The 14,966-nt window shown below is 36.8% G+C and overlaps 1 protein-coding gene across 6 annotated transcripts in view; it reads right to left on the bottom strand.

The window, feature by feature from the left end:
- Window positions 1-14,966, bottom strand: part of UTRN (utrophin) — a 444,878-nt gene that overhangs the window by 114,403 nt on the left and 315,509 nt on the right. The window lies entirely within an intron of this gene.

Here is a 14,966-nt window from a genome sequence, read left to right as displayed (position 1 = left end):
ATGATCTGCTCGGCACAGGGGGCTGCCAGGAACTGTCTCGTGGACCCCACTGATATGCCAAGGCAGGGAGGTACAAGAGGCACATGTGGGCAGGTGGGAACCACGCCAAGCGAGTAAAAATGTGGGGCTCGGGCCCCAACGTCAATTCAATAGCCAAATACCTGAGAGGGCAGCATACATTTAATAATATCTGTGCAGACTCTATTTTGCAAACTTAACTTTGTTGTTCAATTTGTTCTGTTTCAATTATATTTAATTGCATGTCAGAAATGGGCTTAACTTTCAACAGCATTACGCATACAATCATTTCACCACCCTTTACCTCTCAATTAGACATGAAAAAAGCCAGCATTTCCTAACCACCTGGTGAACATTAATGATAAGATAATTAGATTCCAACAGAGTTGTTTTGTATACATAGCTACAAAGTGGCATTCAGTTTTAGGCTCTGACACCACGTGACATATATGGGCTGCCTTCAATGAGCATAACGTAATCTAATTGGAATTTTTCTTATTTAATGACTTTATATTTTCATTGAAAACAATTCTATTCTCAGACAATAACAAGTATTGACAGAGATGTGAAGAAGTTGGAACCTCATATGCTGCTGGTGGAACGATGAAATGGTACAGCCACTTTGAAAAACAATTTGGTAATTCCTGAAACTGTTAAACGTAGAGTTGCCACATGACCCAGCAATGTCACTCCTAGGATATGTGCCCAAGAGTACTGAAATCATATGTCCACATAAAAAACTCGTACGTGAATGTTCACAGCAATATTATGCATAAGCGCCAAAATACGGACACAACCTAAACACCCATCAATTGGTAAATGGATGAATAAAATGTTGTATCTCATTCATTAATAAAAATGAAATACTAACACATGCCACAACATGGGTGGATTTTAAAAACATTATGCTAATTGAAAAAAGCCAGACACAAAAGCTTGTTACTATAAAAGGCCCAAAGAGGTAAGTGTACAGAGATAGAAAGTAGATCAGGGGTTGCTTAGGACTGGAAGGTAGGAGGAGGGATGGGTGGGGTGTCATGGTTCATGGGTATAGGGTTTCTTTATAGGATAATGAAAATGTTCTAAAACTACATTGTGATGATGGTCATATGACTCAGGAAATATACAAAAAGACACTGTGCTGTACACTTTAATAGCATGGATTTTATGTTAAGTGAATAATATCTCAAAATTGATATTAAAATAATTCTGTTCTTTCTCCTAAAAAAAGTGCTGTAGGTAATCTATTTTCTAACCTCTTCTGCAAAGTAACAGCTAATCCTATACATTTACTGTGTTCTCACCTCACTGCTCCCAGGGCATCTTGTATGCTCACACAGCTCATTCAGATACAGTGTCACTTGTTCCAAGGTAAGGCTCACATCTTAACCATTTGAAGTTCTCCTCAAAGCCTGACTAGATATATGAGGGGGGACCCCCAAAATGGATTTATTAAAAATTGTATATTTATTCTTACATGTTTAAACTTCAGCCATCTTTAAAGCACTCTCCATTTGATGCAATACATGTATTGAGACAATTTTTCCACTGCTCAAAACAGTTTTTGAACTTGTTAATTTTGATGCTTTTTAGTGCTTCTGCTATTTTTTTTTTCACCTCTTTCACATCAATAAAACATTTCCCTTTGAGGACTTTTTCCATCCAGGGAAACAAATGAAAAAAAAAAAAGTTGCTTAGAGACTTTGGGTGAACAGGGAGGGTGGGGGCACAAGGTGGTCATGCTGTTTTTGATGGAAAACTGCTTAACATTCAGCACAGTGTGGGCAGGTGCATTCATAAATCACCCATCATGAAATGGGCAAGCACATTCAAAGAGTCTTCGCAAAAATTCACTGAAGCTGAACGTAGCCTCTCACAACAATGCCAGTTGGTACACTGATACAGATGAGTTCCTAAAACACTCCTCTAGCAGGGGAAGCCGGTACTACAAGAAACCTGTCCTCCAGAAGATGGTTTCAGTTTTTTTGGCCCCTTCTCCTATAAGAGTATATCAGAATTTTCCAACCAAAATTCCCAGCAAAATAAAAATTTCAAAACAAATATTAGATTCATACAAGCTATAAGGAAATATGCCAGGCACAAGAGACGACAGCATTTACTAAGCCATGATCCCAACTCTTAAGGAATTTATACTAGTCTAAAGAGGGAAGAATAATGCTGGTGGGGACGTCGGGAGCGCCATAAACCTTTGAGAGAGAGGTATAAATAGGGCGCTGGGGAAATATACAGGGGCGGCAGGGAGCTGTGGAGGGGGCTGCAAGCCACCTGTTCAAAAATACATTAATTGTGTATGAAAAAGAAACTGGAATTAGATTAAAGGTAATTGGGGTAAAAGGAATTCAAGTAAACAGAATAAACGGGCGAGGCAATCTAGCCTCTCATTGTTCTCATAGCTTCTGCGCGCTCATTGAAACCAAATGAATCACTGGAATGTCAGCTTAATGAAGACCTGATTCAAATACCAGAATTTAACTACTAAAATCACAGTTTTCCTTCACAGTGGTTTCTATGAGTCCAGCCTTTCGTGAATCCCACCTCTACTGCCACTTCTCTGCCCCTTTCAAAGTCAGGGTACATTTTCGTAGCTACTGGTCTCCTATCCCTTGCCAGAGAGCCGAGAAAATCATTCCTTACTCAACTCCAAGTGCCTAAAAAGATTCTCAAGGATCCTCCTGTAATGGCCGGGGGACATTCTCACCACCTGCTACAACTTGGTGGGAAGAGCAGAGGAGGAAGGGATAAGGAGGTATAAAGAAGTGACTGGTATAGCTTAAGTCAAAAAGTCTCACAAGTCAACAAGCTGCCCTTCGTTTTCACCGTGAGCATGGCATCAGCAAAAGGCCATCATATATCTGTTATTCCTGTCAGCACTGAAGTGGACAGGATCCTGCCAGTCTCTTAAGATGAAAGCAGCAGCAGAGAGAACCTGGAGGAAGGAGGGGAATCAGCCAGCCTCTTCTGGCCTGAACTGGCGACCTGTCCCACTGGACAGAAGTAAGGGGAGAAGAAAGGCAAACTATTCAGTGCTGCAGAAGAGCTAGCTGCTGTTACAACGTGCTAACCTAATGACTTACCATCATTCTCTGAAACTGAATCTCTCTCCTTAGCCTCTATGCAATTATGAGTGGAGGAAAGTTCTAGCTGTTTTATCTACAGTTTGGATAACCAATATCAGTACCCAACTCTCCATTAGCAGGAACAACCAAATTCATCTCCTCTAAGGGAGAAATTATTTCATTATGAGGAAAATGGAATTAAGTGGTTCTCTGAGATTAAGCCAAAATGTTTATTAAGCATAAAACTGAGTTGGAAGCCAAATCACTTTCAATTTTTAGAGAGCAAACAAATAAATGTTATGTCTTTTTGGGAACCAATCTGTACCAGAATAAAATAGTAATGTAAACCTCTTTGGAGGTAAAAATGGTTAGCCAGATTACATCACACATACTAATTTGGTAGAAATACCAAATTTCTTCAACTAATCAGTTTAACAAACAATGGGCCACTTTTCCCTGCCCTTCCACGTGCAACTAAATCTAAACACCCAATCAGTTCGTCTCTTCCTTCTCTGTGGGAGAGAAATCTGAGTCAGATATCTGACATCCTAAACCTTACTTGAAATTCCCATACCGAGATGAAATACAAGCATTTTAATGAAAAAAACAGAGAGACAAAAATGAGAAATCACAGGCAAGAATTGCAGTGAAACTACACTTCTGTATGTTGCTAGAGGCAGAAAATTGGTTCAATCATTTGGGAAAGTAGGTTGGCACTCTATCAAGAGTCATTATTATGTGCATATTGTGTGAAACAAGAATTTTACCATTGGGAATATATCCTAAGAAAAATAATCCAAAAGAAAGCTACAAACACAAAACTTTTCATTAAAACATTATTTATGATTAATAAAAACTGAAATCAACTTAAATACCTAACACCTGGAAAATATTTAGGTTCACTAAGGTCTGGCTACACTCAGGACCAATTTTTCAATGTAACCTTGAAAAATTATCGTAATAATGACTACATAGCAACATGAATAGGCACAACATACATATATGTGAAAAAGACAGGATAAAAACCTATATACTCTGTAAAAACTGTGTGAAAGGTGAATACACAAAAAGGAAATACTGCAAAATGAAAATGCTTGTGTTACAGTTCTGAAGTTATGACCATTTTTGTTTTTGACTTTATAAAAACCTAGAATATTATTTTCATAATTAAAAATGATAATTTTAAGAAAGGAATGCCAAATGGAATCAAGTTCATTTATCATTGAAATTATCATTGAACAAATTATGACTTTTAAAGAACAGTATTATTTAAAATTGCAAATAATTTTAGAAGCATACTTTTATTACGTGTAACAATCATAAAACTTTTCCTTATGTTTTATTTCAGTAATATCTCTGACACTAGGTTTATTTACAAATTGTAATACATGACAGCATAGTTACTGAATGAGAGAGTCCATATGTTTAAACTACTCCCTAGGTTTGCTAGGAACCATAAATCTTCAGGTTTTCAAGGTGTCAAATTTCTACATAAGAGAGATGCACAAACATGGGGAGAATCTGGTAGTATTCAGCACAAAAGGATAAAGTAATAGGCTATATTTTAGATGCTATCTCAACAATCAAACACATGCCAATTCTTTTCCCCTCATATAAAAATCTTTCTAACTCTTGTTTTGAATAATTTAGGCAGTAGTAAGAAAGGCAAAAGATAACCTCTTAACTGACTACAATATTAAAGCCTAAAGTATAATGGTGTTGACTCATTTTCTTACAATTTCAAGTATGTATGTAATTGAAACTATGTCTAGCTCTTGAGAAAAGATCATTGCTTACTTTTTTTGGTCAGCTATTATTTTTATTAAAGAGTGCGCTATTTAAAGTAGCAATATTATCAAAATGTAATATACTTTCAAACATGAATGAGTAAAAAGGGATTAAAGAGAGATAAAAAGGAACACTCATACCAAAGGATGTGTTATCTTTGGGTATATTTTATTCATTCAACATTCAACAAATATTTCTTGGGCGTCTCGAGTGCCAGGCATAGACAAAGAGACAACAGAAAAGAAAAAGTAATTATATTAGAAAATGATAAATGCTATAGAAAAAAAATAGAACAGGGTAAGAGAGATTAGGAATGCTGGGAAAGGGGTTACAATTCAGACAGAGAAGTGTGGGCAGCCTTCATTGGGAAGAGGCCACACAGCAAACATTTGGAAACAGTGGCGTTACCCATATGGCTCTCAAGGAAAGAGAATTCTAGGCACAGAAGATAGTAGGAAGCTGTGACTGAAGGCGCTCCAACAGACCAGAGTGGCTGAAACCTGGTTGTAAGAGCGAAAATAGGAAAAATGAGGTAAGGTATGAAAAGGATGTAGGTCAGATCATAAAGTGTCTTAAAAACCAGTCTGAGGCCTGTGACTTTTATTCTGAATTAAATCAGAAGTTTTCTATTTGAATGGGAATACACTGACTGCTGTACCTACATAAAACACAGACTGATCATTGTAGCTATACATTGTCACAGGGAGTCAGATTCAGATTCTATATTTTGAACACAGAACCAACAAGATTTCCTAATAAACTGAACATGAGAGAAAGAAAATATTGAAGTAATTCTTATTTTTTACCTAAGGACTGGAATAGAATTCTATCAATTGAAATAGGGACTACTGAGTAGATGAAGTCTCAGGGGCAAGTTCAGGAATTCAGTATGGATATATTAAGTTGGAGATGTCTGTAAGATTACCAACTAGTGATGACATGTAAACAGATATAAATTTGGGAGTGGTTGGCATGAAGATGGATTGTAAAACCAGGAGACCAGATCAGTTCAGAAAAGCATAGAAACAGAGACGTTGACATGGCCTGACCCATGGTGCATCCCAATTTTAGGAGGTTGAGGGAAAAAGGAAAAACCAGCAAAGGAGACCGAGAAGGAGCTACCAGTGAGGTGAGAAGAAAATCGGGATACAGTAGTGACCTAAAAGTTAAGTAGAGGGACAGAACAGAAGAACAGTTAGTGAGTCACCAGGAAAGGGAGGGCTGAAAAGAAACCGCTAATCACAACCCAGCCAACATGAACAAGCAGACACAACGAGTCACAGTGAAGGGTGTGTGAGTGAGTGTGGGGGCTCAGAATGGTTTACTTACTTAAGGAGAAGGAAGATGCTTAAAGAAGCTTTAAGAGGCTTTCATTACTGTAAAAGCTGGTTTGTGTATGCCAAAACATACATGTACGTTAATTTTTTCCCTCATCATGCAAGCAGATCTGGCTATATAATCTGCAGAGCCCTGTGCAAAGTGGAATCCAGGGCTCCCTGTCCAACAGCACTCAGAATTTCTAGGTGGCAGCAGCGGGCGAGTAAACCAAGTGCGGGGCTCCTCCAACAGCACAGCCCAGTGGGATTCTGACTGCATGAGACACACCCCTGAAGCTGGCCCTAGACGCAAGACATCTGACCTGTAACAAACAGAAGCACTGCTGGTACAGCGGGCGCCTTTAGCTTCTGGTTTCAAAAACTGCTTATTGAAGAATACAAACAGAAAAAAATAAATGATATCAACATAAGGAGGGTCTGTTAGAATGTAATTTGTTTTTTTTCCCCCAACTGGCTTTCAAAGCTAAATCAGCATATATGGATCTGAAGTCATTATAATCCGACAGCAAAGAAGGGCAGAAGAGTCATTAAATTTGATAGCACTAATAAAACCACATAAAAAGGAGGAAAGAAAACAGGCTTATTTTCATTGGTATGCAGATGAAAGTTAAACAAAAAAATTTCCTACATAGTGCTTCAGAAGTCCTGGTTAACATCCCTAAATGAACACTTAATATATAAATTTATTTTGGTTCCATCCCATTGACATAAAAAAACGATGCCTCAATCAGAATACTAAGTATGAATGCTGAAGCTAAGAAAGGAATTCTCCAGCTTCTCACAGGGATACAGCAGCCCTTCCTACATTTTTAAAAATACAGGCACACATAAATGTATTTCTTTATCCAGCAAATATGTTCAGTATTTACTGCTATAAAGTACTGCATTAGGTGCTCAACTTGTATTTTCTTCTCCTTCAGTCTTACTCCCTGTATAATCAAAAAGGCAGGTGAGCAACACCTCTCCCTCAATTGACACTTCATGTCATACCATGGCTAATTTGGAGGATTTTCCTGCCAGAAGTTTTGGTGAAAATTTAGTGAATCCTTATCCCATGGTCTCTTTCTAGCTCAAAAGTGGCTGGCTGCACGGAGCGCTACCCAGCCTTCCCAGTACAAACACCCATGATTCATCTGTGCCTCCCCAGCTTGTGTTCTCCACGCTCACCATACAGTGTTGATGTCTACTGCCGTTGCTTCTTTTCAAGCTTATGTCTCTGCTGCTAGAGGGTCACATCTTTGACAGCAAAAACTCATGCATGCCCTGTATCCAGGGAAGTATGTAGCAAACATACTTCCTGAATAAAGAAATAAACTGTTAGACATGTGAAATTATCTCTGGGTTCCATAGGTCCAGAGGCAGTTCACTAGGAATGGGCTGAATAAAGGGATGGACTCTGTCACTTGGTTTTACGGACCTCTATTTCTTATCTACATTTGTGTGCCACTGTTCATTTCCCCACCAGAGGGCAACAGCTATCAGGCTGCCTGGTTTCTCCCTCTAAACTTGGATAAACCCTCTGGGGTGGGGTCCCAATTATACCTCTCAGGCTTAGGTGACAAGTTAGATGGTACACAGCTAAATGGACTGCAGCAGGTAGTTCGGGATCACTGAGAGCTGCCGTTCCTGTTTACCAACAGACAGCGTGGGTCTGCGCATTTGATATTTGACAAGAAGGACGTCAACATGGGTGGCAAAGTAGGAGGGCAACTTGGAAATTCATTTTAAGCAATTTTAGCAAAAAGCCAATTTCCCACCTTAGGTAGCCTCATAAAACAGCAAGACCTTGAAATTACAGGTTTGTGTGGATGGGGGGATCTCAGATTGCTGTACCAGGGGACGGACGGACTGATGGACGGACGGACACACACACACACACACTAAATTTTATGGTGGGGTGTTGATGTTTTAAAGATAATGTTCAAGTCTGTTATTTTAATATGCAAGTTCACTAACGTATCTTGGCAATTCAGTTTAAGGCTCTAATGTCCTGATTCTTATAGATAATGAGATTTAAATTTAGGAATTATATTGGGTTAAGGAAAGGACAAGATAGCCCTGAGGAAATGGACAAACCTACAAGAAATTTTACCTGAACCATACTTTCAATTATTCTAGATGATTTCCTTTTTTAAAATCAAACCTGCGTTCTATTGGAAGAATGGTGTTAGAGCTGATACCTGCCCCCACATAACTTAATATTGACATTGGTATTAAAATGAAGTTAAAGTTGAATAGCAAAATCTGCATCTGCAATTTTATCCAATCTTGAAGTATGTGAAGCAAATCCACAATATTACAAACTAACCATACATACTTTGCAAGTAATTGTTGATTAATTATCTCACACTCCAAAAGTAAAGGTGCATATAAGTAACCTCACTTTCTATGAAACTTTTAAAAAATGATACAAAAAACTTAAGGCATTATATGGCAAAATTCAACTATCCATTTACTCTAAAATTGTCATTATAATTATTTTAATGTATTTTAAAGTAGTGATTTACTTTGGCATTTGAGGGAATTAAATATGTACCTAAATGAGAAAAAAATTATTGTGTTTTTATAAACTGATATTTACAAAGATTGGAAGGTGACCTCTATCTAACTTAACAGTTTAATACTGGATAGTAATGGAAAGCTACTTCTTCTGGGCTCTACACATGGTAAATATCAGGTATTAATATGCTTTTATTTAATTAAAATAACTTGTATAGCCTAGACAGTTTTAAGCAAAACAAAAATGATCAAAACTACTATGACAGATTCTCAGCCTTTACGGGAAGAAGTATTGCTTTTTGAGTGTTTACTGTGCCAGGCCCCATGCCAAAAACTCTGTCAGGGCTTTTTGACTTATTATTATTATTATTATTTAATGAGTCTGCCTATGTGTATGTTTCATTAAATTTTAAACAAAGTATTTATTACTCTTGCTGAAAACCTATAATGTTCTGAGTCACTGATTAGAACAACCGAGAAAATACAGGCACTTAATGTTTCATAATAATATCAGTTCCTGAGATACTTACATTACAGAAAGAAATGAGTCACTCATTTCAATATGTAAAAGATCCTGAAGAGAAACTCAGTTAGGTGGCTTTCTGCTTACTCATCACCCAAGGCCCAGGACGGCTACAGTGTTCAGCAGCATCAACCCTACTACTTTCTTTTCTGCTTTGTTTCTGCTCTAGAGAATGTATGTCCTATTTTGGAGCCCAATTTTTTCATAGTTGGTTTCCTCGTTTTTAAAAGTATGTTACCTGTAACTGCTAGATGTTTGAGTAGACAAGATGTTTTAAAGCAGGACCTTTACAGTATCATCCTAGGTAAAAGTCTGGGACCCATCACTTACACATTTAAATGTTTAACATTCCTTCTGGATACAGCCACAAGCACAGAGCATTTAGGTATAGGAATTATTAAAATATGTCACTGAAGTGCAGAGGCTGTGCCTCCTTGCCCTTTGTATATTCAGCATCAAATTCAACATATAAGCATTCAGTGGAGAGTGATGGTGGGTAGATGGGTGGGTGGATGGATGGATGGATGATGAAGTAATTGATAACTGCCATTATCAAAAAACAGTTAGGAAAGAGTGTCATCAAATCATTGATACGCATATAAAGGACTAGACTATAGAAATATACGTGGGAATCAGAAGAGTTTGAGAATATTAGTTCCCATAAACCAACCCCTAGGTACCCAAAGTAACTGCCCACATTAATATGAGATATCAGAGTCTCTTACCATAGTTACCTGGGATGGTGAAAGCAGCCTGAACCCAAGAGAAAGTCATGCAAACTTAAATGTAAGACAATGCATATTAATTGGGTTCCTTACTTAGAAACTATGGTAACATTCAAATATTGCATTTAAAGGTAATTAGATTCACTGTCAAACATTTATAATATGCCTGTTCACCTCTGATAAGCTAACTAAAGGCACTGCATGCCTTATGGGCTTGTCATAAGCTGTTTTATTAAGAACAAGAAATAAATCATCTCCTGGTATCTAGACTCTTATATAGTATCTTATCCTACATAAATTCTCAAATATACTGTTGTTTCAATGACTTTATCTCATTTCCTGAGCAGTCTAAGTTGCCATTTAAGCTACTAACAGGCTAAAATAATAAATGTCAAGTTATGATATCAAAATTTAAAGTGCTCAAACATAATGAGTCTACGAAAAAAATACAAAATGGAAACATGGAACAACTAATTTTATTAAATACTAGAAAATGTAAGTCTTAGTTTAAAGAACAACTCCAAACAGCTAATGCTTATTGAGCACTCACTATATGTACTGTGTTAAGTGGTTGATATATACCGATGATCAAAACAGGAGTGAAGAGGTTGGGCAATATGCCCCAAAGCCTAGATTATAGAGCTAGTGAGTGGAATAGGTAGGAATTGAAACTGGGTCCATCTAAGGCCATGTGCTAATTTCAATAACTTTGTATAGAAAGGTCCAACATAAGGTACGTCCGAATAGAGAATAATACACCACTATCCATGTGAGAAAAGCCCTCCAAAATTTTTGGTCAACTTGGATATATAAACTGCTGAGAATATAGGTTAGTCAGATGTCTACTTATAATTCCTTTATTCAAATTTTTCATATAATTATTTTACATAGAGTTTACATCCCTGGAAACAACTTTTGAGCCACTTACTGGTTTTCTAGCTTGCAGTAATCCACACCCGCCCAAGGTGTTTTCTTCTCCATATATAATGCCGTCCCTGGAAATTTTAATATGAAACTCCCGTGCTTATTCATGTAACATCAGCATGGGTGGTTTTTAGATGCTTCTGGTGGATATGTATCTTTGTCTTGTCCACAACTGAAGGACATAATACTTTTTAAGTTGATCTTTAAAGTCTTGTGTACAATGACATCCAAGACTTGCATTTATGTTATTATATCTCTTGGAATAATGAACAGATCAGTGTAAATGTCTTTGTCTCCTTAAAAAATGTCATCTCGTAATCTCTAGATGTTCTAATTTAGCATTGCGAGATTGTCAAATTAATTTGACTTCCCTAAATAGTACTGTGTGGTTCAAAATAAAGTAATTCAGAAGCTATCTGTTAAAACGGATGATCCCTTTGCCCTTCTACTTAAAACCAACAGCTCCACTTGTACACTGGATCCATCCGTCACCGTTCCTAGCCGGTGCCATAGCTCCTGCATCATTGACTTTTCCCACCTTGCAGGATCATTCCTATTAGCAAAGAAGCATGTTCAATCAGTCCTCGCCTTTATAAACTATTATAGTAGTCCTCCCTTATCTGGGAGGACTTCTATTCACTTCCCATGGGTTAGGTTACATGCAGTCAAATGCAGTTTGAAAATATTAAATGGAAAATTTCAGCAATAAACAATTTTAAGTTTCCAACTGCATGGCATTCTGATTTACATGGTGAAAACTCATCCACTCCCACTCTGTTTTTCTCAGGACGTGAATCATCGCTTTGTCCAGCATTTTCATGCTACAAATGCAATGTGTTTGTTAGTCACTCAGAGACCATCTCAGTTACTAGACTGACTGGCATGGTATCCCAGGGCTTGTGTTCAAGTACTCTAATTTTACTTAAGAATGGCCCCAAAGCACAAGACAAGTGCTGCTGGCAATTCTAATAAATCAAAGAAGAGCCATAAAATACCTTTCTCAAGTATAAAGTGAAAAGGTGAAATTCCTTGACTTAAAGGATGAGGCCTTTTACTATCTCACATCATCCAAAAAAAGAAAGAAAGAAGAAGAAATGGTTGAGCACAGTACAGTAAAATGTTTTCAGAGAGACAAAGGACACATTCACATAACTTTTATTATGATGTATTGTCATAATTGTTCTATTTGATAATTAGTTATTGTTAATCTCTTACTTGCCTAATTTATAAATTATATATAATTATAGGTATGTATGTGTAGGAAAAAACACAGTACATACAGGTTTTGGTATTATTCATGGTCTCAGGTATCCAGTGGGGGTCTTGGAATGTATCCCCCGTGGATAAGGCAAGACCACTGTACTCGACCCCACACTCTCCCTCCAGCTCCTGTCTCACTTCTGCTTTTTTGTTGTTGTTGTAAAAATCCTTGAAAGAGTTGTCTACATTTCCACTCATATTGTCTCTTGAATCTACTCCAATTAGGCTTCCAGCTTTACTATGCCACTGAAATTGGTCTTTCTTCAGATGGTCAATTTTCTGACCTATCTTATTCAGCCTCTCAGCAATATTTGACCCTCATGATTACATCCTCCTTCATGAAACCCTGTCTTTGGTCGCCTTGACTCTGTCCTCTCTCAGTTCTCTTACCATTTTGGCTCTGCCTCCTCAGTCTCATCTTTGCAACCTCTAAAGCTAGGGGGACCGAGGGCTCATGTGTTGGAATTCTTCAATCCCTAAGTGATCTTATCCAATTCCATGACTAATATATATTCTAATAATTTTGATCTAGTCTTGGCCTTTCCCCCAGCTTGAGACCTACATATTCAACTGTCTAATAAGTATCTTAAACTTCAAAATGGCAAAAAATAAACTCTTGAATTTCCTCTTCAGACTGCTCACCTGCACTTTCCCCAGCTCCTGGAATGGTACTCCACTCTTCCATTTACTTTGTCCAAAACCTTTGACTCCTGACTCCATGACTCCTCTTCCCTCATAACCCACATATCTCCAATCCAGCAAATCCCATTGGCTCTTTCAAATATATTCAGGAACTAGTTACTTCTCACTATCTCCACTGTTATACCCTACCCAAGTCACTACCACCCCCACCTGCATTACTGAAATACATTCCTGACCTCCTCTATACTCTATTCATCATTTAACTAGTAATCATTATATAATGTAAGCAGATCACAGCATGAAAATTATAAAAACCTCCATGGCTTCTCATCTAACTCAGAGTAAAAGCCAGATAGCTTATAATGACTTTCAAGGATGTGTGTGATCTGAATATTTTCCCCGCCTCCCTTATCCAACTTCTCCTACCCCACTCTCTCTTTGTCTAAATAGCTTCAACTACACAGGTATTTGCGATATTCGTCAAATATGCCCAGAACATCACAGCCTTTATGGCCTGTATCTTTCTGTCCCTGTTTCCTCAAGATTTCTTCCTCCACAGAGTAGCATTGCTTACTGCCCCACCTACTTCAGGTATCTATTCAAAAATCACCCATTTCTGGTAGTTCCCTGACCTTCTCCACATAAAATGGCACCTCTGCTTCTCTCTCCTTGACTTTATTTTTTTCATGTCACTTATTACCATGGGACATATTATATATTTATTACTTGTCTATTGTCTGTCTTTTACTACTCAGAATCAGGCAAGAACTAAGAACTTCATTCGTTATTGATTCACCACTGCCTAATAGAGTATAGTGCATATTGACACTCAATAAATCCTTACTCAATGACTAAAACAATGTTATCATCAACATCATTATTAGTATTATCTTTATTGACTAAATGCCTGGGCCTAAAGGGTTGAAGGAGAACACTGCATACAGTGCTCTAAGATGGGCTGAAACAGCATAAAATAGGGTGAGTGAATTTGCCTGGGGTGGGAGTGGGGATGGGGTGGAAAACACCCAAGACTTACTGGAAATGCTGATATACACTTTGCTTGCTAAGGTCATAATAGGACAATCATTTCCTACTTCAAGATTTTGGTTTTAACAAAAATTAGTAGTACATGGTCACAAGCAGCTTTTATTCCTTTACAGAGCACATCTATTAGAAAGCTTTGTGTTATTCTATTTCATCACAGATATCTGAATCCACAAAAATGGTACATGAATAACTAATAGAGGAAAGGTTGGAAAAAAGTAAGGATAAATGTAGTTTTCTTAAATAAATCATTAAAAATATTATTACTGTTGTTATTAATTTTGTATATCACACCACTGTTGTCTTCTTTTTTCTCATGTTTCAGCTATTTTTCTATCATATTCTCTTTTTAAGTAGAAAGAGAATGTTTATCCATTTGGTCATTTGAATAACCTCATCACAGTTTCAAAATAAAATAAATTTCAAGGCCTTATCATTTTGCATTAAAGTGATGTATTACATAGACAATGCGTTCCTTTAGAAGGTGTGTAAGTTAGTGTTTGTCATTTTTTAAACAGGAATGGCATTCTCATATCACATTAAAATGTACAGATTTAGAATGAGAATATGCAATTCATGTGAAGAGGAAAATACATAATAAAACAAACTAATATGTAATATTTGAAAAAATTAGCATGACAGAATACCAAATTAATAGAAAGTTAATAAGGCAAATAAATAATATAGGGATTTAAGAATTAATCTGTCAGTTGATAACATTTCAGCATATCTGCTTATCAGAGCAGAAGTATAAATTTGCATAAAGACAGAAATTTGAGAAGAATGAAAACGTAATTCAAAAAAAGGTCTAAGTTCAGAAAAAGAAAACAAAAGGATCTTAAATACTATTACCACTTGCTATAAGACAAGACCACTCTATTTTCTTACTACTGCAAGTACTTACTTGTTTCAATTTCATAAATAAGATTTATAATTTTTATTTCTTTTAATAATTTTATATTGGGACAGTGAGAAAATGTCCCCAATATAAAATATTAATATTTTAAAATCTATTGGAAAATTAGATACATTTCATAATTACCTAAAGAAATATTATGCTTTAGGTATCTGTAATTTTTTTAAAAGTTTAGTTAAATAAGAAGAGAAAACTTAATTTGAAATGAATGAA

This window comes from Pteronotus mesoamericanus, unplaced genomic scaffold (assembly GCF_021234165.1).
Source record: "Pteronotus mesoamericanus isolate MK-2021 breed Mesoamerican mustached bat unplaced genomic scaffold, CSHL_Meso_final contig_20, whole genome shotgun sequence".
In the NCBI taxonomy this organism is placed as follows: domain Eukaryota; kingdom Metazoa; phylum Chordata; class Mammalia; order Chiroptera; family Mormoopidae; genus Pteronotus; species Pteronotus mesoamericanus.
The sequence above is the reverse complement of the archived record's forward strand: the minus strand, read 5'-3'. Positions and strand labels throughout refer to the sequence as shown.